We start from the raw sequence: 26,548 nt of genomic DNA, 5'->3' as shown, positions 1-26,548 counted from the left end.
GTGGCGGTAGTGCAGAAAACCCCACTTTGGCTGTGTGTGTGCTTAGTGCAGTTGATGGGGTTTGGTAGCTTGTGTTTCTCGCTGTCTGAAGGAGGCCGTTTACTTCTGGGAGAGGGATTGGGTTGGTGTGGTGCTGCAGTTCAGCCATTGAGAACTGGAGGTGGAAATTAGTTCTGCACATAGGTATAGGAGAGTGCTTAAACCTGAGCCCTGGCCAACGTGCAGCCTGGCTAACCTGTTTGTGGAGAGCAGAAGTCATCCAACTTGTTTTTAGCCTAGCTTTTCATCTTCTGGATCTTCAGAACACGCTGAATTTAGCTTAGTTACTCTCATCAGCGTAAAGTAGTTGGGTTAGGATTTTTTTTTTTTCTTAAAAAAATGACAAAAACCCTCAATCTGTGTGAGGGAAACTTTCATACTCAGTGTGTTGTAGTTAAAGCTGTAAACAAGATTCCATTGTTTTCACCTGAATATTAATGTCTGAAAAATTTCTACAGAGACTAATGTTCTGCAGAATATTATACATGAGATCTAAAAGTAATAATAATAAAAAAATTGCTGAGTTTTTCTGTAATGGCTAACAAGGCTGTAAAGATGTTGTTTTTAAGTTGAGTTACATTTGCATAGCTTCTGCCTTTAAACGGAGAGGCAGCTTGTGCAAGAGCTTGAATACGGTGTATGGTCTTGTAGGTAATGCGTAGATGTGACTTCAGTCCTAGGTGCTTATGCACTGGCAAAAAAACCCAGTTACAGTAACTTTTTTTTTACATAAAAACACATTTTGAATTTTTGGTTTTGGCCCTGATTCTTAATGACTGAGATCTTCCATTTGAGGTTTTGATCTTCTCTGCTCACTGCTTTTCTTAGTATAATCAGAGGTAGCGACTGGTATGCATTACTTCATTGAGATGCCATGAAATCCAGAGCGCGATGCGGACAAGGAAAGCTACGTTACTTTATCAATGCTTTTCTGCAATCTAAATTTGAAAGACCTGACCATGCACCTCACTCTTCTGTTCATTTGATGACATCAAAGCATGAAGGGTGGAGCCTGAGAGAGATGTTAATGAGGCTTTCACCCATCAATAGCCTGCTGGAGTCCATCCCTCCCGCAGTCACCACCAGCATGCCAGTCCTCCAGCAGTCGGCTGGGCAGCAGACGGGCTGTGTGGGCAGGCTCTGAACAAGAAGCTGGTGATGTTGGTCTGAGCACTTTCAAAATGGATCTCTGCCTCCTAGGAAAGAAAACAACCACAGCTGGCATTAACTGAGCTTCCATTTGGGAAGTGTCACGAGAAAAAGTGCCAAATCAGCCCAGACACTGAAAAAGCTACAAAAGACAAAAGATTGGTGGGTCAGTGCAATGCAGTTAAGTGGCACTGCTGTCTGTGGGGCTGTGCTTTACTCTCCAGGAGTGTGAATAAAAGTTATTGTGGTTTTAAAGGAATTCTGCAAATATTTAGTGAAGAGGAAGGCTGTGGCTAATATTGCTGGTACAGGTAAAGAGTTGGCTGGCCAGGTGGCTATCCAACACGAAAAGGGAATGGCCTCTCTTGAAGAATCACTACACACCTGTAAGGTAGCTGCAAAGGAGGACTGCTTTTTATATGCTCACCTGAAACCACCCCAGAATGTCAGTGTGATGAAATTACTGATGATGTTATTCAGATACAAAGGAACTTTTTAAAAATTAATAAAAGAAACTGTGAAAAAAAACCAAAAAACTTCCAGCATGCACATAGTAATTAGTTTCCAAAACTGGTGCAATGAGTGCAGAAAGCTGCCAGACTATGTCTATTCAGTTAAAGAATCTTAATATTTTGATGCAAGCTCAGTATGTCCAAGCACAGATCTGGAAGACCAGCAGGCACAGTGAAGCTAGAGATGAATTTGCTTGCCGTAAGTGCCCCCTTGTCCAGAGGGCTTTTTGGAAAAAAAACATTTTTTAAGTATCTATCAAGGAATTCAAATGCCATGGGATTTATGACCTAAAACCTCTGCTTTGAGTTGTGCTTGGAAACAAACTGATAGCCAGTGCATTTTATGATCTGCTTTCCTTTCTGCAAAGGGCTGTGCAATGCTGAATAGCACATCCTGAAACAATTAGCTATAGCTGTACTAATTGCATTCCCATACTGTGGGGGAACACAGTACAGGAATGCAACCCCATAATTGTCCCCCACAATTTAAAAAGGATTTAAGGTATTTGAACATCTCCAGAGGAGGGCAACAAAGCTGGTGAAGGGGCTGGAAGGCATGTCCTTTGAGGAGCGGCTGAGAACACTGGGTTTGTCTAGTTTGGAGAGGAGCAGACTGATGGGCAAGCTCACAGCTTTCTACAGCTTCCTGAGGAGGCAAAGTGGAGAGGGGAGGTGCTGATCTCTGTTCTCTGGGATCCGGTGCCAGGGTGCATGGGAATGGCTGAAAGCTGCATGCATCAGGGGAGGTTCAGACTTGGTATGAGGAAACGTTTCTTTACCAAGAAGGTGGTCAGATCCTGGAATGTGCTTCTTGGAGAGGTGGTTGATGCCCCAAGCCTGTCAGTGTGTAAGGGGAATTTAGACAATGCCTTAATACCATGCTTTAACTTGTGGTCAGCCCCAAAGCGGTCAGGCAGTTGGACTAGATCATTGTAGGTCCCTTCCAGCTGGATTGTTCCCTTCTGTTCTTCTTCCCACCTCCTTCTTTCCTTAGCAGTACGTGCTGAAGAAATCTCTGATGACATTTCTTCCCAGCTCTGCACTAGCAGAAGGCATTGAACGGCTAATCATGTTCCAGCCTAGGAGCTAGCTCTGTCACTTTGTGGAAAGGAGGCATGTACCTTCTCAGGGAGGTGAGAGCTGTGGGTTATCTTTAGGTAATTTGACCATCTGAATAAATTTGCAAGAAGTATGCGTGCAGTTTTGGAAGTCATCTATGTTCATCCAGTTTAGCTGGGTTTCCACAGGATGACACCACCCCCACCCCCCCCCAACACTAACGAGGCTCAAAGATCAACACCTCAGTCTAAAACGGGCTAAGGATTGCGAAGAAATGGTTGGAAATCTTTTTGATGCGAGCAAATACCTGTTAATTTCCCCATGCACTTTTTTTTTTTTTTTTTCTCCTTGTACTCATTTTTAGAAATGCCTGAACTGTTTCCCTTGGAAAAACATAATAAAAGAATCTGACAACAACAGTACTCTGTCCGAGCAAAGGTCCATCTTGCCCAGTACTGTGTCTCCAAAGTGGCCAACCATAAATGTCTGAAGGAGCGCATGTGGGCAGTGCGGGTCCGCTTGTCACGGTCCTGTGGGTGCCTGTAGGCCTCGGTGGCTGGGGCTGGCCTCGTGTGGGACTCGCACCATCTCCTGCCAAGGGCCCCGTGGATGTGTCTCAGCTCAGCCTGGGGCCTTCAGTCCCTGCCGGAGCAATACTGTAGGTGTGTCTGTGTCTGACCCTGTCTCTTGGATGGGCCTGGGACCTACGCTGCAGGTAGCTGCTCTTCTGGATGAGCCTCTCAGGCCTAGGTCGTGCATAAAATAGCAGAGCTAGAATGTTCCATTCCCTGTGTTCCCCATGAGTTTAGTAATGAGACTCTTGTTTGCATGAAATGCCAGGGGTTTTTCAGCTCCAAAACCACTTTCAAGGACACTTATCACAAAGGTTACAACCAGAAACAGGATTTTATTTTATTTTGCTGAATCTGTTTCAGCGCCGATGCACATGTGTAGCCAGGAGCAGGATGATGTTTAGCTGCAGTTTAGCTTGAAAAAAACATTCTTTGCAGTCTGGCAAAGGCAAGTGACAGAGCTACAGAAAGTAGCAGCAGGAACGCAGGCCAAGCAGACCCTGTTTCCCAAAGAGTGAGGATGCGAAGAATGAGGATCAGGACTGACCACACACAAAAAAAGAGGAGAAGGTGCATGGTACCATGGGTATTTTCAAAAGTATGACACTTATCCATGACAAGCATACATTTTACCTTCAAAAACCCGCTCCACTGTGCTTCTTGGCCAGTGATGCATGAAAAGCGCTCTTGTGCCTGCCTTGTGCTTGTGTGCAGGGAGAGCTGAAAAGTGGCAGCTCCTGATGATGCAGCAAACCTGGAGCCCTTCCAAGCAGAGGTTGTTTTGCACAAGCAAGAACACCTGGTGAAATGGAGCCAAAGGAAGAGCAGAGCTTGCTCCCACTACAAACTTCCGATGGGAAAGAGCCAGAGAGAGACAAGGCACAAGTGGTGCCTTGGAGGTGCAAGAACATAGCCAAAATGGACCAGAGGAGCCCTGACAAAGGCTGTGTTCAATGCTGCAGAGGAAGGCAAACCCCCCCTGGGGACTAATGCCAATATGCTGCAGGAGAAAATTCCTTCCTGACACTAGAGCTGGCGATCAGCTATTTCCTGAGCATATAAGCAAGACCTACCTCCTCATTCCACAGGCTGGTCATGCCTCCCAGAAGATGATCAACCCCTATTCTTCCTCAGCCTGGAGCCATCTCAGGGGCTTCTGAGACTGGCCATATGCCCCTGGTCTGATCCTTCCTGTGCCTGGCAGGACACCAGTGGGTGCTGCAAAGCACTTGGTCCCCTTGCAACATCTGTGAATCCCATTTCTTGTAGCTGCTGCCCCTGGCCCTGCAGAGGATGAGTACAGAGAGCTCCACAGTGCTCCTCAAGTAGGCATTCCCTTGATCTTGCCACTGGGGTTAGTGGTTCTTCTGATCTCCTGAGGAGCTGGTGTCTGCTCCCCGAAGGCTGAAACAGGATTTCCATCAATCAGATGGGCTTTGAGCATGGCCCTGCCAGGAACTGGCCTTGCTGCGGAGAACCTCCAGAAGCTTCATCCAGCTTCCAGTCTTCCTCCCTGCAAGTAATTCCACTGATTCCTCAAGGACTTCCCCTCAGCTGTCCCTGGGTTGCCTGCTGGGCATGATGGCCCGGGACACAGGAGGAGGCCCCTTTCATCCTGCCCCGGGGCACTGTGACTGCTGCATTGCTGCATGGTAGCACAGTGACACGGGGTGACGGGTCCCCCATGTGCAGCCCCACCAGCCGCCCCTCCGTGGAAGAAATTGCATGCTGTTTTCTGCTAACACTGACTAGGACCAACCAGGCTCCAGCTGTGTGGGAGTCAGAGCTCTATCCACAGCCTTTCCCATCCACATTAGGGTCCTTGATCCTCCAAGAAATAGTTAGAGAAGTCTGCCTACCTTTTGAGCCTCCTTTTTTTTTTTTTTTTTTTTTTTAGTGAGCATTTTCATCAACCGTGCAAGACTTAAATCACTCCATAACCTACCGTAATCTTTCTTGTTTCTTTTGAAAAATGAACAGCAGGTGCCCAGCTGTGGTTTCAGATTATGGCTCCCATGGTCGTGCATGCACACACTCGTACCTTCTAGCACTGGGAGAGGCTATGAAAACATTGGAGCTTGTGGGAGCTGTTTTTTTTTTCCATTTCATACAAAGTTTTGGGACAAATAAAAAATCCTCTTCCAAGCAGATTAAGAACAAAACTTCAAAATCTCACATGAAAAATCTACTTTTTCTGCTCCCTCCAGAAAAAAGTAAAACATTTGGGTTTGAATATCAATTTTTTTGCTTCATATGAGACAACACAAAAGCTACAAATGCATTCTGAAAAGGTCAAAGTTGTTCAGCTTTATGGGAATATTTTGGTTTGTTTTTTTCCTGAATGAGATGGTGTTTTTATAAGTGCATTTTTAAAAAAGCTTTTCCATAGAAATGTTAATTTTGGAAAATGCTGGATTTATCAACAACTTGTATAACTCTTGATCCCTGTCTTAAATAGTTGGAGTTTCTCCCCAAGTTGTGTTACAAAAGTCCTTGATAATATGGAAGTTTTACTCATTAGCAAGCTCTGTCAGCTAAAAATAAAATGCAAATTACAGGAGTAAACTAATCCATTATGTTTATTTTGCCTAAAAATATCCTTTCAACGAAGTGTAACAGGTTGTTTTGTTGTTGTGCTCTTGGGAATGGTCTTTTCTTGCTGTTGTTTGTTTTATGCTGGGTTTAGATAATATCAGAATAATGTACCATATAAATTAAGGAAATAATCTTAATCTTCTGTCTGGAATATGACAAGTGTTTCTAATTGTAATTAATAACTCATATATTAAACACTGAAATCAGCTGTGGTTGTTTAAGGTAGAAACTGGTTTCATATCAATGACATGAAATTTTTAGGCAGGCTTTCTGAGGATTAGATCTTCAGATCTGCCATTAGGCTCTCATTTCTTTGTTCAGATTATTTTCACATAATTTCTCCTTGTATGCATGATTAAATCCTACTTGGTTTGTTAGGTGACATTAGAGTTTTAGCAAGGTTTTAACATCTAGCTGAAGTGTTTTTAAGTAGTATTTTAATCCATTATTTCACAATACTTTCTATTGTATAGTGTCAGCTACATGCACTGCAGTTTCAAATACACGTCTGGCCCAGAATCTTGAAAGCCTGTTGTTTGCAAGTGTCTGAACTTCCTCAGCTAGCATAGACTTAACATCTTTGCATGCAAGTTCCCTGGTTTAAGAGCAAGCAAACCCTCTGCCTTGCCTCCTGCTCCTCCCTGGGGCTGTATCGGCAGGTAGTGTGAGTTAAATGGAGCTCCGCAGCATCTCAGCTTTCTGTTTCCATGTGGTTTAAGCACAAGACTTGCTCTTGAGCAGAATCCTGTTATTTTCTAAAAGTCTTAACTGATGCCTGCATCGTTTAGGTGAAGATAGAGTTACGGACTGGCACTCACCCTCCCACAGAGATGCTGTAAAGATTAAATTATGGAGCAGACTGGGAGCCCCATTTATCTTTCATTTCCTTTGTTTGGGTATGGGTGTTGGCAGCTCTTCTTGTGGAAATACTTCCTTTTGTTTCTCCAATTGCAAAATCTTGATTTATTTTAATATTCTTTAAACATATTTATAAATCCCTCTTCTGACCAGCTGTAGGGATGTTACTGGGAAATTTCTGAGCAGCGGCTTAGTGTGTTTCTAGTTGTATTCCACCTAATGAAAGCTTCTTTACCCCCAAACTGTACCACACTAAATGGCAGTGATGCTGCTGGGTCAGAATCTTCTGTGGTTGGCTGTGGATGGGCTTGTTGGATAGCCCCAGAACTAAATTTATAAACGGAGATGCTCCTCTATATGCTGTGATAGATTCTGCTAATGAAAGGCTTGGGTGAGGTGCCTTCCCCTCCATGGCTTGAGGCAAGTGCTGTATGAGAAGGGGAAGCAGGAGAAAATGAGAAAAAGCTTGCTGCAACTAATGTTTTGCTGTGAGCATTTTTGCAGTATTAAAGCAAATTCATTTTTATAGCCTTGTTAGTTTTAACTTTATCGCCTCCCATTCAATTCATAAACTTAGAATGTCTTATGTAAATGCAAAGCTAAAAATGCCAGTAGTGAAGAATTGGCAAAATAGAGAGTTATCTGTATAATTTATTGAAAGAATGTAAACAAAGATGAATGAGTAGACAGACTGCTCTCATGGGGACAAGGGGAAAGCAATGTCAAAAAATGTACACTGCATGAAGCCAGGAAAAGTTAATACAGCATAATGCAACAAGGTCTACAAAATATTGGGTGAAGCCAATTACTGCTTTTAGCCCAACATGTTTAATAGATTCAGTGTTCTGTCCCTGTCCTCTCAACTAATTCACTTGGGACAACACAGCCAGTCTTAAACTAGCTACAAGATGTGACTTTCCTCAAACAATTTCTCCATGGTATTATCAGTTAAAATGTTTGCATTGAGATTTGTGAAACTTGGAACTAACGTTTGAAAAATTTCACAGAACAGAATTACTGAAGTTTGTATCTAGAGCAGAGAGAGCCTGATGCTTCAGTAAGTGCCTTGGCCAAGTTTGTGTATTTCACTTACAGTTGTTTGATCCTTAGAAGTTGTGTCCACAAAAGCTATGAGGTAGAGGGATGGGAAGGATTTTTTTTCAGTAATTATTATTTTAATATCTGGCACTTTCCCAGCTTGCTTTGAACATGTTTCTTCCCCTTGACTTACACAGAGCTGAAGCATCACTGCAGTTACTTCTCTGTATCCCCTAAGCTCTTAGTCCTAACGCAATTGTAGTTTGTGATGGAAACCCATGCTCAGAACTGAGCAGGTATAGGGTCAATGCTGGTGTTTAAAAAGCGCAAGTACACTGTAACTAGATGAGGCTGAACTTGTTAGGTCCCTCACTAGCCACAGGTAAACCACTTGTGGGATGGAAGTAGTTTAGCTGCACAAAGGTGGTGGCTGTGCTATAAAATCTGTCTCTTGCTTATTTGAGGGTTCTGCCAAGTCGTCCTGCTCTGTCCGGCTTTGTGTGGTGGGCATGGGGTATTAATAGCAAGAAGAGAGAGAAAACTAAGGCTTTTATGCAAGTCTTGCAACGCCGACCTTTTCATTAAATGCATTTCACACTTTCTTTAATCCACCTCATATATTTTGGTTGTAATTTTCTTGGCTACCTAGATAAGGTAACATGGGATAGTATGGTAGGAGGGAATAGCTACTCTTTTCCCAGGAGAATCGTTAGAAGTTGGAGATTAAGTCTGTCCCATAACTCAGGCAACAAATATTGCCAGTCTGAAGCTTTGGTTTCAGCTTACATGCTTTATCCACTGCACTCCTATAAAGACTATGTCCTTACCTGCCTTTGGTTTTCTTTGTGACGTTGGTATAGGGTGTAACCATGCAGCCTTCTCCTGCACTGATTTGAAAATGAACTTGGAAATACTCTACATAGCGCTAAATACATGCTTCAGGTTGTGTGGGTTTAAAGTGTTTTGCTGGAATGACTTAAGTACTTATTGGTTTGTAATGCTGGAGGCATTTATGTCTAAGTGCAGGACATCTCCAATATTCATGAGAGGACAGCAGCCCCATCATGGGACAGTGTAGCAATAAAATGGTTTTTATTACAGCTTTATAGCTCTCTTGAGATAAAGACCTGGTTACAGAATTTGTGACCGTTCCCTCAAGCGTGCACACGAAGACATTTTGTTTCTGCTGTTTAATTTCAAGCACTCCTGTGAATCTTCAGGTTAGAGTATGTGAAGATTTTCACAGATGTGGGTAAATAAACAAACGCCTCTGTGTTTGGTAGAATGGGTGGCAAGTCCTGCTCTTTTAACCCAGACGAAGCCTGAGGACAAAATTCCCACTACCTTCAGCATAAAATGGTTCCATAGATGCTTTGCCTAAGAGAAAGCCAGCTCTGAAAGGGGATCTTTTAGTACTAGATCCACAGATGCAGCACAGTGTATAAAGCCATGACGTATTGTAGCCAAGTGGAGGAAAACTTATATCTGCATTTTAGTGTTTTCAGCATATGCATTGTCTATAGCTCAGAATGTATACTTAGGTCACCATAAAGCTATAACTTTGTAAAGGTTGAACCTCCTCTTTTAAAATGTGGAACTTCCCTTTAATGATATCCAAATGAGCAATACAGCACCAGAGCCTTTGCTGTAACACAATAAAACTTCTAGCAAAAATAGAAAAATAAAAAGTCAACTTGACCTCTTAGCCAATTTTGTTAAAGGATATTTTTAAAACAATGCAGATTGAAAAAAGAAAAAAAAGTTATGGTGGTGGGGGAAGGAACTTGGATTTCAAAAGCAGCAAGTGTCGGTGGAATCCTGCCAAGGATACACACAACACATCCTGATTGATGTAGAAATTGCCTACTAGCAAAATTTTGGGAAATAGAAGCAGAAAAATGGACAAGAAGGACATGAGACTAAATGCGTAGTGTTACCTCCTGCTTCTCTACAACAAATAAACAAAAATACCGGGGCGTCTGGACTTGATATGCTTATACGGTTTTAGTTTTTTAATATGCACAGGTGCAGTGGTGGGATTCTTGCAAGATAGCATGTTCTGTATTATTCCCAGCAGTTGCTTAGCGTGGAAATTACCAGCATCTACTTAGTCAGCAAACCTGCCACAGTGGTGCAAAATGGAAATCTTGATCCTTGTGTTTCTCTTGGATGGAGAAATAGCTCCTTCAGCAGCTTGAATGAGTGCTGCTTGTACTGTCACTGTAATGTGGATGAACATGTGAGGAGATTGTGTTCTGTGTAGCATGTTGCCATGGTCATATAGGAAGGACAGTGTGGTAAGTAGCAGATGACTGATGATTTAGCAATAACAAACAATAAATAAATAAAAAGAAGATGCTGTATAGTTTATTGCAATTTTCTCAAACAAGAAAAGATATTGAATTTCTTTCAAGATGGATCTCAAGAGCCTTCCATAATGCACAACCAAGGCCAAGATCTTGAAAGCCCCATGTATTGTATAATATGGCTAACAAAGGAAAAACTGCAACAGAACAGGGGAGGGGCTCGGATTGACTGAATGTGGACAGACTGTGATTGATATTGTTGCCTTTTTTCCCCTTTGTGCACTGTGCACAATAATTACTGTAGGCAGAAACTCATGTTTTAATATATTGTACAATAGCCTCTCTTTTGATTGAAATTCATGTTCATTTGATCTTTACAGCAATGCAAAGTTAGTTTTTTCTGGTAACATTTTTAATAATTAAACAAGCTATTTAAAGCTTGGCATTTTCATTATATTTGCACCAGTGCTATCCATTATTCTGATGATCCAGTGATTCTTTATTAAAACAAAAAATATTACATTCAAATATTAAATGTCAGGCATAATTAATAAATGTAATGAAAGTCATATCTGGCTTGAAGATGCGGTCCCCTCATGCATCGCAGTGGCCAGAGACTGCAGCATCCTTTTATGCTGGGCCACCTGCGTGACGATGGATGTACTCTAAAACCTGGTGTCAGCTCCGGTGTCCGCCTTCTGGAGAAGATTCTCTATTGCTTTTGAAAGTGTTATTTCTGTGGATGGAAACTAGTCAGCAATGCTGTACCACAGCATTGGAGGGGCAAAAGTGAGAACTGAAAAACCTATTTAATCACGCTGTGATTTAGGTGGGACTGTGATATACCTTCTGTAAAATGCCATCATTCCGAGGGTTGTATGATGTAGAAACACCACAGTTTAAGGTCAGAGCTCAGACTTAGCTTAACCGTACCCAGTTCAGATCCTTACCCTTGGAAAAGACTTAAAAATATTTTCTATAACAAAGATAAGGAGTCAGAGAATATTCATCTGTTACCGAGCAAGGAATATCGGTAAAATAGGGTATTCTGGCTGCTTCTCTTCTGAGCAGTACATGCTTTATGTAGAAAATCTGCATCTGCCTGGACTGCTGCTGTAGTTAGGAAGCGTTACAGCATCCTGTGCATCTGTCCCTATACGGCACAGTCTCTCTGACTGACACCCTGACAGCTAGTGAGTTAGCAAAACAGATGAGCCATGAGCATCTTCATTGTCCTGTTGTGTTCATGGGACTGTAAAGGGTTTTGTCCAGCTGATTCACTGGAGCAACGCAGTCCCAGTTTGGTATGTTTGAGACTGTTTGCCATCTTTATCCCCTGTCATTAAGGGGATGGCATGCTCATTACAGCTGATCAGGGGGACATCGCTACTCCAGCTGTATCTCCTCCTGTGCTGACTGCTTGCTCAGAGATGGGATCTAGATGAGGAAAATACAGCATTTCCCCCTCATTTACTTTTTACAAACACATTGGTTTTGCCTGAGCCGGACCAGTCAAAAAGAAAACGCCAAGCCTTGACTTCACTGTGAAGAAAGCCATGACAGATGGAAGCTCACCTGGGAGGGGGACAAGGGGTGACCTCGTGGGAAGGTAATAACCTCTGCCAGCAGTGGAGGTGTCATTGCTCCTTCCCCGTATTGTTTTTTTGCCAAGGGGAAGGAAGGGTTGGAACGAATGTCATTTCAACCTAAACGGAGTCCCAAAAGACTGACATTGGAGCAGCATCATCATCTGCTATTATTTACAAAGGGAAGCAGCTCTTGGGCCATTTCCACAACTCCCCCAAAATATTTAATCTCTTCTTATCTACAGAAATGATATGAAATAGCAGCTATCTGAAATTCCAGAGTGTAACCTAAAATAGGGAGTAGGTACTAATAAATACTATAGGGCAACTGTACATGCAGATTATTTAAATGATTTTTGAGAACTTAGAACTTCTGTTTAGCAGTGATTTGTGGACCTGCTTTCCAGTCTGATTTTCCTCAGACAGCTGCATATATCTGGAAAGAAATCTGTGGAGAACTGTGTCTAAATGCTCCGTCTGAGACACGATGCTTCCTGGGATTCCCCAGCTCTGGTTTGATCAAGGTTTGATCAAACACTTAATGGTTTGATCAAGGCACTGCCCACAGTGGCAGCCTTCCCCTTGGTATCTGGAGCGCTGGCTTGGACACTGTGTGTGGATGTCCGCACCTGTGGATCCAGCCTGAGCGCTTCTTCAGAGCTGCAGCAAAGCTGAAACTTGCGAGTATTTCCAGAGGGGGTTTATTAAAAAGGGGACAAAGTTTTCTTTAGTACATGATTCTTTTTTTTTTTTAATTTATTTTTTTATTATTATTGTTCTGTTATTTCATTTAAAAGGACCCCCAAAGTTTTGTTATGTTTTTGTTTAATAAGGGTAAAGCCATTAAGACAGTATTCTGGGATATTATTTCAGTATCAATGTTGTTGAAGTGCATTTTTCAATTTAGTCTGACTTTGAAGCCATGGGAGCAACTTTGCATTTGAATCCAATCAGGGAACTTTTGATGTAATAAATGAAACACCAGGGAAAAATCAAGGGTAACAATTGTATTTTCCCCTTTTGACTTTGGATTTTTAATGGGAAGAATCATTTCTGAACATTTTGAGAAATATTAAGTCTTTCCAGGCAAGCGTGCTTTTGCGTATTTGTTTTTTATGTATTCTTGCCACATAACAGTGGGAGATTTTTAACATACAGCTGAGACTGAAATATAAGCTCCCCTAATGAGTAAGATATATTGTCAGTGTCAAGTCAAATACAATAAAAAATGAGTGAATAATATGTGTACAAAAATGTACCATATGCCATTTCATGATGATTTTTATTATCATATTTATTTTTAAACTGATGCCACAGGCAGGAAAGCACTTTGTACCTTGTGAGGTTTTTCTTTGAAATATGTGTGTGTACTTTTATGTAGCTGCTAATAATCTGCTTCTAGTTGAATAACACATATGTCTCTGCATGTCTATAATGGTATGTACATATATATGCGCATGTGTTGTGAAATTCATATGACAATGTAATATTGCCTGGTGACAGTGAGTGTCTCATAGTCTCTTTGTTTTTTCTCCCCTTCCAAGCCATGTACTCGGGTTGAAATGCAGTCCATAACCCAAGCACAGGCCAAAGACTCAGTATCTTACTGGGTGGCTAAACCGGGCTCCAAACTTGCTTACTCAGTACAGACACTTCATGCCCCTGCACTAGGAGCTGAGAATTAGCAATAACAGTGTCTGAGCCCTTACGGAACCGCGTCATGTGTTTAAAAAAAATAAATTCTGATTTTGCCCTAGTTTTGTAACTTTGTTAAATTTCCTGGTGCTCAGATTCTCATTTCAATCCTATGTAGCTTATAGCCTGACTCTCTTTTTCAGCTAAAACCTACTGATCTTTGCTGGTTGAGCAGCGTTGTGATTTATTATCTGTTCTTCCCACCCCACCTAGTTCTTCACTCTGCTCTTCCACCCTTCCCACATACGCTTCTTCTCTTCAGGTCTTTATTTTCCCCCCCAGTTTGTTTATTTTCTTTCTGGCTGTTCTAGACCTTCAGAAATTTAACTGAGAGGCCATATTTGAGTGCCAAATGCAAGCTGGTTTAAGAAGTTTTAGTTTTGAGAAGATACCTTGATCTGTGAAAAGGAGGTCTGTCAACAGGGTACCCCAAACTTCTGGTCACTTTAACACCACTTTTTCATTTTAGTGAGTTTTGAGTTAGGTACATTAAGATACCACAACCAAAATAACTTCAAGTGATTTTTGCTTATGTTGAGTGCAAAATAGTGAAGAACATCACTCTAATACTTTCTATATTTACAACTACTGCGTGGGGCTCAGATGGGAAAAAACTCCACCCAATGAGAATACTGAGGTTCAAGAATGTATGAAAATCTGACTGGAGCAAAAAATGGAGATTTAACCATATATTTCTGAAATGCTTTGAAATTGCTATTGAGTGGCATATGACTTCTTTTTTTTAACCTAGATGTGTGTTATGCACACGTATAAAACTTAAATCTATTTCCTCTCTTTGAGTAGCGGCTCTTCGAGACCTATGAAATGAGTCCTGAGTTGAAACAATGGTTAGAGCGTAGTGGGTCTGGTTCCCTGTCCCAGAGTCAAATCATAATCAAATCATATCTTGTTCTTGACTTCTTCATGGTTATGTTATCAGCCACAGGTTTATTTTTTAAATGAAAGGGTACCTCTGTTCTAATGAGGCCGGATCCAAATGAAACTCCATTTTCTACCTCAGTTACTCAGGTGACACACTTAGCGTAGCATTCAGTGTATGTAACTAAACGTAAACTTCAGGAGATACTAGAAAATTCTGTAATATGGACTTGAATAAAACAGTAAAATATCATATGCTGTGCATCCTCCTTCTACATGTGAATAAATAACGGGTCCTGTTACCAGGCTGTAAGGCTTCATTGTGCTGCAGTTATGGACTTTTCCTGGCTGGGGGGGAAATAAAAGGATGCAGCTATAGAAAAAAAAAAAAAGATGGGAACATATGTGAATTATGAATGGAGGTTTCTAAGAGTTCTGTACTGTCCTGGGTTAGTGTAGCTGTTGCTTCCCTTCTTGTGGAAATGATGATTCATGCAGGGGCTGCACATTGAGAAGCTAGATCATTTTGAGTATGTTAATGGAATATTTTTAACAGTAGTGAAATATGGAGGAAGGGTGCAGAAATGAAACAACTTACAAAATTATTAAATAAAAGTGTAAAAATATGTAATGATCTGCCACTTTTACAGCATTCCCAGGGATTCTGCTCGAGTCACTTGCTATGAGAGATCAACTGTTATGACCTTAGGGCCTGATTCTGTAAGAGTTATATTGCTGGCATAATCCCGCTGGCTGCACTGGCATCACTTTGTGGAAATCTTTTGAACACCTGGTGCTTAGTATTCCAATTCTGAAATGTTAAAGTAATATTAAAAAATGACTGTAAATGCTATTTCGAGTGTGTTCATGTGCATATGTGTATGTATATATATATATATATATATATATATATATATATATGAAATGAGACAGAACAAGCAAGGACTATTTTGAGTCCTAGGTGAGGCGGTATGTGTTCCACAAGCTCCCTCCATTGCTCTTTCATTCACCACAAAAATCTTGTGCCACGCATCTGCAGTTGTATAAAAGTATATGGTACAAAACTTGTAAGTCATATGGCACAGTCTGCTAACTTCCTCATTTCCTTGATCAGCACTTTCCTCATGTTCACATTCAAGAAAAAGGTTTCAGCTCCCAAGAGACAAGACCGAATCAAAACTCCTCGAAGCCATAAAGCATCAACTTTTCTGTTCTTCTTTCTTACCATATGGATTTCAGACCTTTAGGTTCATGATTTTACATGGTTCTTTCCAACCTTAGGGCCAGAAACTTAAACCTGTGTATATGGTGTTTATGTCAAAAGCTGTGAGACTTCCTGGAGTTAAAACCCCAAACCAAACAGAAAAAAAACCCAGCCCCAACCCACCATAGATTCACAAGTTTATAATGTTAGAAAAGAACCAGTTCAAACACAGAATGCCTGTTCTGTAGCAATGTGAGCACCTGAAATATTTTATTCCAAACTGGAAACAGCTTGGGCTTTTGGGTTGTCAGTTGCTGCACTGCAGTTTTGTTTCAGTATTTAATACAGTGTCTGCTCAATTCTTTCTTAATGAAATTTTGGAGAATAGAGCATTTCTGCAGAAAATGTTGATCTTTTTATTTCTGGAAAACAGCATTTCTCGAGGAGAAAAGTTCAGTAAGATTATGTAGAAATAAAATTAATCAGCTCTAGAGCTAGGACTCTGAGGGGGTTTGGTCAGTCAGCTGATTGACGCATCTCAAGAACGTGAAGCTTTATGAATTTATTTTAGCAAATAAAAGCAAGATTCACTAGCCTTCAGAAAACCAACTGTCTTAACTGGGGAGGATGAAAACGTGCTTACAAGAACAACATAGCTGTAGTGGGATTTTTAATGATAAAGGTTGTATTGGAGTGCAACCCGCTGTTGTAGTATGTCACGTATTATATCAGCAACATCAAAAATTTCACTATATGGTTTCTGTGATATAGAGAATAAACTATCCTTTATATTGCATATGAGATTTGTGCATAACCTCTGACCTTTTAAGTCTTTCTAATCAATTCTCATTCATCAGCGTATCCACGAATTGCTGTACAACTTGCTAGAAAGGGGAAATTCTCCTCTCATTATACACGGTACGAAAGGTTTGTCTCCCCCTGAAGCATGAAGGCTCTGCTGGAGGCAGGTTACTGAACTAGATGTACAAGTGGACTTGATCTGTTTTGGCACGTCCTATAACACCAGTGTGAAGACACTGAGAGAGTCATCATTGGGTTCCAGCGTCACATTAGCCTGCAACAATGAGTGATGCCTAATTTGACAATTCTGCAACTATTGCTGTCAGGGCAGTTCTGTGCTGGCAAGATTTGTGGAAGTCAGGGGAGCTATACCAGCCAAAAGCTAGAAAAAGCCAACCGTGAATTATATCCATTGAAGAGTATTTTATTTGGCAGGGAATGAATGCTTGTCTCCTAAGTGCAGGATACCTCTTGGCACCCTTGGGAGTGGTGGAAGTCCAGGAGCTGCAATAATCTGGTTGTGGGAATCTGACTTTGCAAAGTACTGTATGTCCCTCTAGGTGAAGGGCACCTACATAATAGTAATGGGATGTGATGTTAGAAGAAATTCAGGATCTTACAGGAGCCTGCTTTAAATATGATGTTCGCTACATGATACTCAGAGCTTTGACTTCAGTGGTCTGTGTTGCTCTTGCATAACCTGCTTCATTTGGGAGGAAGAAAATCTCATCCTTAAAACAGAACAGCCTCCTAATCCTACAAGTTCCTAGTGCATAATCAATCTGAATCCAAGTAAAAAGCAGCTTTTTCCCCAAGAAGAATTTCTAGATCTGTTTGTTCATAATTTTTGCAGATGTTTATTTGAGTGCAAGCAACACAGTGTGATGAAACAAATGAGTTGGAAGTGTCAGAATGCCCAATTATACAACTCGCTGCCTGCCTATGAGTCTGAACAATGGAAACTACTAGGCATGCTTTACTCATTTAACTTCGTTTAAGCTATTCTTGGCATCCAAGTTGCATTAATGCGATAACTTCTGTGTGGTAATTAACAAACTGTAGCAATCTGAGACATTCATACAGCGTGCTGGGGGAGGGCTGCGGGGTGGGCAGTTAGCTGTTTGGCTAATTTCCTGGTGACCTGAAAAGAGGGAGGAAAAGATTCAGTTCTGGTTTTCTTCTCTCAAATCTGAAAAGGAAAAAGAAAAAGAAAAAATCACCATGAAATCTGAATAGAAGTTGCTGTTGCTTCTCCCAAAAAGACCCGAATTCGTCTTTGCCAGTTAATTCCTTCAGCCACCATTGTAATTTCCTGTCCTTACTCGCTCTCAAGTCCTGTGTCATTAATAAGATAGACAAGGGGAGGAGGATGCTGTTGTTCGGAAAGAGGTTGGAAGTGAACAGGGGGCAGGTAAGAATCAGTTAGAGAAAGGCAGAAAAACTCATTATATTTAGGAAAAGGACAGCTGGAGTAGTAACTACAGCTGGACCATCAGGGGAATGGAGAACCTGAAGATGAAAGAGCCAATCCTGAGCTGCCCACGGAGGAATTTTTGAAAGAATAAACTTGATCTTATGCTCTGAAGGCAGCCAGGCAGGGCCTATTTTCACAGACATTGTTCTCATTGACTTATATTTAAGTTTTCTTTGAACAGAGAACACAGATTTGAACCCAACTTGTTCAAATAGATGTATCTTTTATATATGCAAAATGTCACTTGACTGTAAATTATTTCAGTCTGTGCTTTCTCGGCTGTCTAAGTGGTAGAATATAAAGTGGACTGAGACGCACATTATGCAGAATTCTGTATAATTGTTAATAATAGCTGCTCGGCCACTCTCCTACAATTTTATGGCTTAAAAATAACGCTCAGCTGTTCTGGAACAAGAGGCCATTGGAAAGGGGTGAGGGCAGAATCTTTCATAACCTCCGAGTGGAAACAGCAGCCGCTGATCTGTTGGCGCAGGAATTACCCAAGCCTATTATTATTCTATAAAAAGTAAATTGTTATTACCATATGTACAGACCTCTGTTTGGTGGTGCAGAATCAGAATGGCTATTTCTTGACAGCCCATGCTTGTTGTAGCTGTGTTCCATGTGTCATACAAAGGAGCTTCTTGGGGACGGAGGATAACAAAAACCACTCGTGAAAGGATGACCACCTACCGTGCATAACTACAAGGGCTTTTTCAGGCAGTGTGACCTCCAAAATTCCTATTGGCAGTAAAACAATACAGCATCTTTCTTTTTTGTGGTGGAGAGCAGTACATAACCGCACTCGGTGGAAGCACACTTTTAGTCGCCAAGCCCACAATCCTCACTCCTGTTTAATAACATGTGTTTACATAGGAAGAAAGAGCAAATGAAGGAGTACGGGACAGAGTTCTCTCTAGACAGTTGGGGTGCCGATTTTTCCAGCTTCAGGAGAATGTTGAATGTCTTTTTCATAATAAAGCTTTGCAAGTGTGTGGTTTTGGTTAACTTGAGGCTGAAAACCCAAGCTCAGGTCTGTGCTAAAGCAGCAACAGTTGTCTTCACGTAGGCTAATAGCATGACTTGGCAATTTCTATGTCAGATCACTGAATGCTTTTTTTTTTTTTTTTTTGTCAAACTGACTTCCAGAGAACAGTTTGCAGGAGTAATTACTGGTATCAAGTGTGGCTTACAAAATTGGATCTTAGGTCAGCTGACAAGTTCAGACTGTTTCCTCTTTGTAAACTGTGCTCACGTTTTCTAGAGGTATTTCTGGAAGCTGTAAAGTGTAATATATGCATGGCAACTCAAAGGTAAAAGCATGGAATACCTGCAGTCTGCTTTTGAATAGCATTGCAGGAATATTGGTCTGTGCAGGGGTGTCACAGCTTTCCTGCAGAATTTGTATGTTGCACTACATCATGGATGCATAAGAGTAATTGCCTAATTTTGCAACTTGTCCTTATACTGGCATGGGGTGGGTTCGCTCCACTGGGTTCTCAAATCAAATATGTTTTAAGTGTGAGAAAATGGCTCTTTATGTTCACATACAGTATGAAGTGCTTAATCATTCATAGCTGAAAATTAGCTGAGTGTGATTGTTCACCAAGGTACATTAACAGCAGCTGGTGTTTTACTGCACTCCCACAAGAGAATAAAATACTGGTCCAAAATGTATGCAGAGCTTTTATAGCCTTCTCAACGAATACCTGGTGAAACATGGACCAAGTCTTCCTGCTTGCGCATTGACTGACAGAGAAAGTTTTGTTTTCAAAGGTACAGTGCTAAACTGAAGGATGAAAATGTTTCTCGGGCAGTGTGACGGAGGCCAGCTCCCATCCCTTCTATGGTCTCCTTGTCTCTGATTCTGGGCTGGGATGATGGAGAGCAAACACTGCATATCTGCTCCTTGGGGAGGAAGAGAGATGGAGCTTGTCACATCGTCTCCTTTTTATTTCAGAAAGGAAGCCATTTATTGTTGCAAACAGTACTCTGGTCTGCCTGTGAGTTCTGCTGCACTCCCTTCTGCCACCTTGGCCTGTGTACCAAAGCTCAGAGGTGATGCTGTGAAGACGGCAAGCGTTGGTCTAGTGAGGACTCATACATTTTCAAAGAGAGCTGGCCTGCCAGAAACTCAAACATGTTAATATTCCAATCACGCTTATTTTTCATAGTTACAGTGAAAGCTGAAAGAAAAGAAGGCTGTAAAGGACAGGTCATCCACCTGCCCCAAGACAGTACAGATACAACCAATATATTTGAGACAAATGCCTATATAGCTGTTCTTAAAAGGCTTCAATAATGATGATCACAGGATCTCTGCAGGCCAACTCTTCCAGGGCTTAACTGTCCTTACCATTAGAAAGCACTTCCAAAAGTCTAACCTCAATCTCCCTTGCTGCCATTTCAGCCTATTTCTACACATCCTACCCTTAGCAAACATGGAAAAGGGCTTATTTCCTTTCTCTTTCTAGTAGCCTTTTTCTATATTTGAAGGGTTTTATCTCATCTCCCTTCAGACATCTTTATTTTTAGACTAAACAACTCTGCTTCTCCCCAACTTCCCTCCGAGGATAGGTTTTGAGACCTCTAGTGATAATTCTTTTCATCTGAACTCCTTCCAGTTGGCCTGCATTGTTCTTGCATTAGATACGGTGCCCAAATCTGGCTGCAGTGCTCCAGCTGCGGGAGCCTTACCATTTCTTAGCAAAGCAGGTGGTTTACTTCAGCTGTCTCAGGAGCAGCACTCCTGTTATATATCCCCCTTTGATATTTTCTTTCTCTCAAAAGCAAAGTATTCTTGACTTGCGTTCAGTTTGTGATCCCTTATGGTTCCCAAATGCTATTGTGAAGACCCGCTGCCTTTCCAGTTGTTTCCTGTCTTATGTCTTTTGTCAGCTGCCCAGATGTATATGTGTGTATATGTCGTTTATGTTTGTTTATGACTTTCCTTGTCTGCTTAACATGTACTTGATTTCCAGTCCCAAATTTCAAGTTACTTGTCAGCTAGCTACAAAATTTGCGCTGGCTGGTTGGTGGCCTCCCCTTCTGGCCAGCTCTTGAATCTGGTTCATTCAGGCCACAGGGAATGATTTCATTTTTCAGTGCTTTGGGGTAACAGGCTACTCCTCCTCAATTACGCAAAAGAACTTCTGTTCAGCATAACTAGGAAGAGAAACAGTACAGGTTTATGCTTAAGCTTGTGAATCTGTGGTACATATTCTGCCTTGTTTTTGCACTTTGTAAATATATGGGAGAGACTGAAAACTGAAGCTTTTAAATCTACCTTTTGGTTTTTTCGAGGTCCCTAATGTGTCAGGCTCCAGCTATGACAGAGATTTGTTCCTGCAGCTTTGTTCTCATGCAATATAGCTGTCACTTCGACAGAACTTTGACTTCTAGAATTTTTTCATTGTCTTCCTCTGGTTGTCCTTAGTTGTACTAAGTGATTACATTCTGCCTTTAGTGATGAGCAGAGTTTAGATGTAATTCCTATTAAAACCCAGCCTCTCTCTCTCTGCCCTTCACACTGCTTCAGAATCACAAGAGCAAAATAATACCACTTTAGCAAATTCTGCTTTCCAGTTCTAGTCAGGAGCAGTGCCTGTGTGAGATCAGCAGCTCTTAGATTCATTCCAAAGCTTTTCCTTTCTTTATTGGGTTTGTATATTTTTTCCAGATTGACTGATTTACCTCCCATGTTTTGTAGGAGGAGTTGCTAGCAGTGCCTACTTTTAAGCTGCTTAAAGCTTTCCAATACAAAAGATGCTAGTAGCCTTTACTTTGAGAAGTTTCTGTCTTTCTCCTGTTTGCAGTGAGTCATTGATATGCAGCATGAAGGATGACCTTTGGCTAAGGAGATGCCCCTTTTTGTTGTTACTTTTTCTCCTGTTCCATAGAATGACATCTAGCTTGTCCCAAGATATAAAATACTAAAAATCTCCACCTCACTTTGTTTCCTTGTGTGCCCCAAGAAGTGCTGGTAGCCCACCGAAATCACAGTTCAGTTTAAAGCCAGACTGTCACTTGTGCCACAAATGCAAAGGTTGAGAAGGGACTATGAATCCCAGAAAGGCAATGGATTAGTTATAGCGAAGTGGTTAACAACATCTTGCTTTCCAGGGAGCAGAGAGAAACTGCCTCTCCCAATGCAGGTTTCAAGCAGCCTGTTGCTCATCCTTTTCCAATGCACCACCTGAGGGCTAGAGCTTCTTGACGTGTCCGTGAGAGGGTCTGGCTCCTCTAACCATTCCTCATCTTAGGAAAACCACACCAAGCAGGAATGTCCAAAATTTCATTGCACTTTCAGTCCATGCGCTCTGAAAGAGAAGGTCCAGTGACATAGTAGACGATGGTCTGTATTGTCACAGAGGTGGCTGAATGCAAGCTGCACTGGGCCATTCCGAAGCCAAGTACTGGAGATGTTGGACAGGCCACCTTTACAAGCTGAGTAACAATTTCCTGAACACAACAGAGTGAGGTGGCTGGGTGGTTAGGTGTTTTGAACCTGGTCCATGTTACTGAAGCAAATGGATCCTCGCTGCTGTCCTCAACAGGTGCTAGCTCTCTGCAACTGCTCAAAAGGACCTTTTGAGTCATCTGGTGCCTTGTGCACCCCCAGAAGCCAGCCTGCCCCTTCAGTGCATCAGCTGCTAAATCTAGTCTGGTGCTCCTACCTGAGCAGAAGCTCCTGCTGATTCTAACAGAGGTGCTGACTAAAACCTACTGCTGTATGATATTGTGGAGGCAGGGTTTTCTAGTGGTTAGTCTCGCCCTTTGATACTGTCTTGTGTGTAAGGGAATACACATGTCACTTCCAGTGCATGTTCACATACATAAACCTCGTGCAAGTGAGTCTCCAAATAGTTCAACTGAAGTTCAAGTCTCAATCCAACCAAGTAGTTCAATTCTGAAGATAATGGTTACAGAATCAACTTCTTCATCATCAGGCTTTCCATTGTGTCAGGTGCAGCGAAAAAATGTTTCTGTTTAAATTTTCCTTCCATCTGGGATGGGAACAAACAATCCACAGTGAATTCTGTCATCTTCCACTCTGTCTCCATTCTCCAGGTACGAGTTTCCTTTTGTTGTTGGAGGGAAGGAAAAAAAGCCCCAACATGTTGAAATTACCACAGTTTAAGGCAGCATGTTTTGAGAAACTTCTGGAGCCAGAAAAGCTACAACCAGTCTCCAAACCCTGTCTCACTGCCCAGCTATAGAGGGCCATCAGAGCTTAAGGAGCTGCCACATGTGCAATTTCAGGCCAAAAAGAGGCTTAAAAAAACGTTAATGACATTATTTAAAATGTCTATATTATGAAAAGCTTCACTGCATCTATCATTTGTACGTTTTAACAGTGGGAATATCCTGTAGAAGAGCAATCTCAGTCTTAACCTGATGTTAAATTTGGATTCTCTGGCCCAAACGACTGTTTTTCAATGTGTGCACTGCCCTACTATGGGTTAGGAAAAAAATACAACAGCAATTAACATAGATGCACTCTGATAACTTGCTTGTGCATCAGTAGTATTAATATCCATTTATCTTTCTGACTAGTTTCAAACAGGAGACAGAATAATCCCCCACAAAATGCTGAGGCAATACCTTGTGTTGTAAACTACTGTAAGTGCAGTGAAATCAGACTTATACCACTTTATTTTATGAAATCTTTTTCGTCAAGCTCTTGACAATTCCCCTCTGTTATCGGGGGGGGGTACCGTGTGTCTTACCGAGTAATGCAGCCATTGCCACTTGTGGCTCAACTTGTCCAGCATTCCCATGTCTTTGAATCTCTTGGCACTTTAACTTACAAGATAAATGTAGCTTTCTTCTCTTCTTGAATCAAATGCAGCTATTTCCCAGCGATGATAAACCTGAAGAAACATCCTAAAAGCTAGATATATACATGTCTCTTTCACATTTACTGTGGATGTAAAATACTCTGCAAAGAATACAAGCTGCTGCCAGGCATGTAGCCACAAGATGGGTGTTTTTCTCACATATGTATCCCTTTCTTTTAATAATGAATAATGGACTTTATATTTAAAAGTGACATTTCTATGAATGTGCTAGATTGTGCTATATTTCTTTCACATGAGTATATTCACATCATGGCAAACTTCTCACAGAGCTTGCCTTGGGGGGTTTTGTTTAAAGTAATGTACTTTAATGAAAAAGAGCTGCTGAAATTTGTCAGCTTCTTCAGCGCGATTGTGCTTTGGTGATGGTTTAAAAAAAATCTTTACCCACTTTATGATCTCACTTATTCTGAAATCCCTCTTCATTTTTAAAAATAAAAAGGTATATGTACACACATATTACTGAAAGCCCTAAAACTGCCATGGACTTCTTGCGTGAATAGTCTTATTGAAGTCAATGAGTAATAGAGGTAGATTTCAGCAGTGTGCAATTTTCAAGCTCAAGCTGTAGGGTAGATTTCAAATATTACAAACAATTTTCAGATACACACTTTACACAGAGTTTTCAAAGCCAGCAATACATTTTAAGGTTTTAATATCTAATGAGAAATGGATGACTTTGATATGGTGTTGCCACTAGATGGTTTTGGAAATTATCAGCCTTGACTCAGTGAAGTACAGACATCTTTGTAAGATTAAGGGCAAATGAATGAAGTATGCTTTTACTTGTAAGAGTAATGGCAAGCGAGCGTGAAAGTTCTTGCAGGTTTTCTCTTTCTTGTGTTTTCCTTGGGAGAAGTTCAAGTCCTCTAGCAGTGGGCAGGTGGGCATAGCAAACCATATGGCTGCAGTGGTCTGCGACTCACAGGTTTCTTGGTTATGTGTTTCCTCTTCTCCAGGGGCTGTAGAGGAGGCTGACTGAAAAATAAAATTAATTCCTGTAAGGTCAGCCGGTCTTTACCAGAGGCAGTAAGGGGCTGGGTGGCTGCAATGCTGAAAAGTGAGGAATTATTTAAAGAGGCCAGCTCAGGTCTGGTGCGGCTTCCTCCAAGGCAGACATAGTAAACTCTGCTGGGGGCAAGGTGGCTTCTGGGGTGCTGCTAAAAGGTATGTTGGAGGTGGTTTGGGGAAGATGTATCATCCTGAGGAGCAGCAGCTGCACCCCTGCAGACCAGGCTGCAGCAGGGTGCTCACATGAAACATTGATGAAAGGCATGGTAGGAGCCCAGCTCTGCGCTGAGCCAGCACTGGTGGCAAAGATGACCTGCAGCGCAGGGATCTGGGAGCAGCTGGTACATGACTTACAGGTGATAAATGCAGGGTGTGCCACTTTTTGTCCTGGGGAAAGCTTCCTAGCTGCAGGCGATGTGCTGGATTTACAGATGATTTGTTTCTGTGGTTTGAAGGAGCTAGCAGACATTGCCAAGTATTCAAGTTATTTTCAAATCAGACAGGCTGCTCCTGTCTTCTAAGTATCTTGATGGATCCTGAGAGATATAAGGGCAATAAGGTCATCAGGAATGATAATTTTTGAAAGTGTATGTGCATTTATTAACATTGATGGAAACCTGAAACTAGAAAGATACACACACACACACTTGAGAAATGCAAACCTGTAGTGGAAATAACTCCCTCTGGGATTTACTAAACTAAACATTTCATGCTACATAGCCCCTGCAAAAGGGTTGCCGTGTGAGCCTCGCCAGAAAGGACCTGCAGATCAAATGATCCTCCTTGGCACAGAAGCAGCAAAAATGAAGATACCAATCCTCAGTACAGCCTGGCCATCTGATCACTCATTTTTCCATACCAAAAATCAGCATCTGTTTTCCAGTGTCGGGCCTTGGGTTATTGCTCAACAACTGTCTCGGTTATTTGGCAACGTTAGAATGTGTCCCTAATAGTTGGCTGCAAAACTGACATTTGGCCTCCCTTTTTTACTCCATACTGTTCTAGACAAGGAAGCATTTCCTCCAGAGCCTGGACTTGTTTCTCTGTAGAGATGCCCGGAATTTCAACAGGCAGCCCTATATGGTCTCAGATCAAATGGTTCAGCAAGGAAACACGTTTTGGAGATTATTAGGTAAAGATGAAATCTGTAGGAACTCTGTAATCTGTGTAAATTCCTCTTCAGTAGGAGGAAAAGTCTTTCAAGGTAAGAGATTTTTCCAAATCAATACTCCCCTCTTCCCTAATAAATCTTTAAGAACTTAAAAATAGAATAATAAAAATCTCAAAACAAAATTTCACCTCCTATCAGAACAAGCCCTAAAAGCATAAATGAAGTTAGAAAGGGCCAACATTTTTGTTATTGATTTGTATCAGATGTTTCAGTGATGAGTAGCGGTAAATGAAGTGGTGCATGGTCTGCAGTGGCACCTGTGCCTCTTTATAGTTGCTTTATGTTGTTTGAGATTGCTATTAGCTCTTCAGAAGCATTCTCAGCTTGTTGGGAAGATACTTCATCGAAGAGCTGAACTGTGATGTCTATGCCAGCTTATTCCCCTGCCTGTTTTGGAGTGTTTTAAGGTGGCCAAATTTGCTGCTGCTACTCTGTACGAGGACCAGTCATGCAAAAGCTTTCCACACAAACCCATTTCTAGACTAGCTGGTTCTGTAACTCGCATATCAATGTCTAGTGGAGCTTTCTGGAAATTTTTGAATTGCAAGTAATATACAGACTGAGTTATTTGGTAGTTGAAGTGTGACTAATACTTGTTTTACATAGTTCAAGTTGATGATCACAAACTTTGAAGCTTGGATGAATAGAATTTAGTACCTAATACTCTGCAGAGCTTGTTTTCATTTTACATTTAATCAATTGATTTTTCTTTTAATGGATTCTCTTTGAAATTTTATGTTT

The 26,548-nt window shown here is 41.4% G+C and overlaps 1 protein-coding gene and 1 long non-coding RNA gene across 5 annotated transcripts in view; one reads left to right on the top strand and one right to left on the bottom strand.

Moving 5' to 3' along the window:
* The window catches only part of LOC308063196 (uncharacterized protein), a 251,665-nt gene that overhangs the window by 137,378 nt on the left and 87,739 nt on the right, over nucleotides 1-26,548 (top strand). The window lies entirely within an intron of this gene.
* On the bottom strand, nucleotides 609-25,645 carry LOC308063202. Its single transcript, XR_013927880.1, has 2 exons — nucleotides 9,399-25,645; nucleotides 609-9,090 (listed from the first exon to the last, which is right to left on the bottom strand). It is a non-coding gene; the product is annotated as an uncharacterized lncRNA (long non-coding RNA).

The sequence above is a fragment of the Falco punctatus genome, assembly GCF_963210335.1.
Source record: "Falco punctatus genome assembly, chromosome: 4".
In the NCBI taxonomy this organism is placed as follows: domain Eukaryota; kingdom Metazoa; phylum Chordata; class Aves; order Falconiformes; family Falconidae; genus Falco; species Falco punctatus.
Note: the sequence above shows the minus strand (reverse complement) of the source record. Positions and strands in the feature narration are given on the sequence as shown.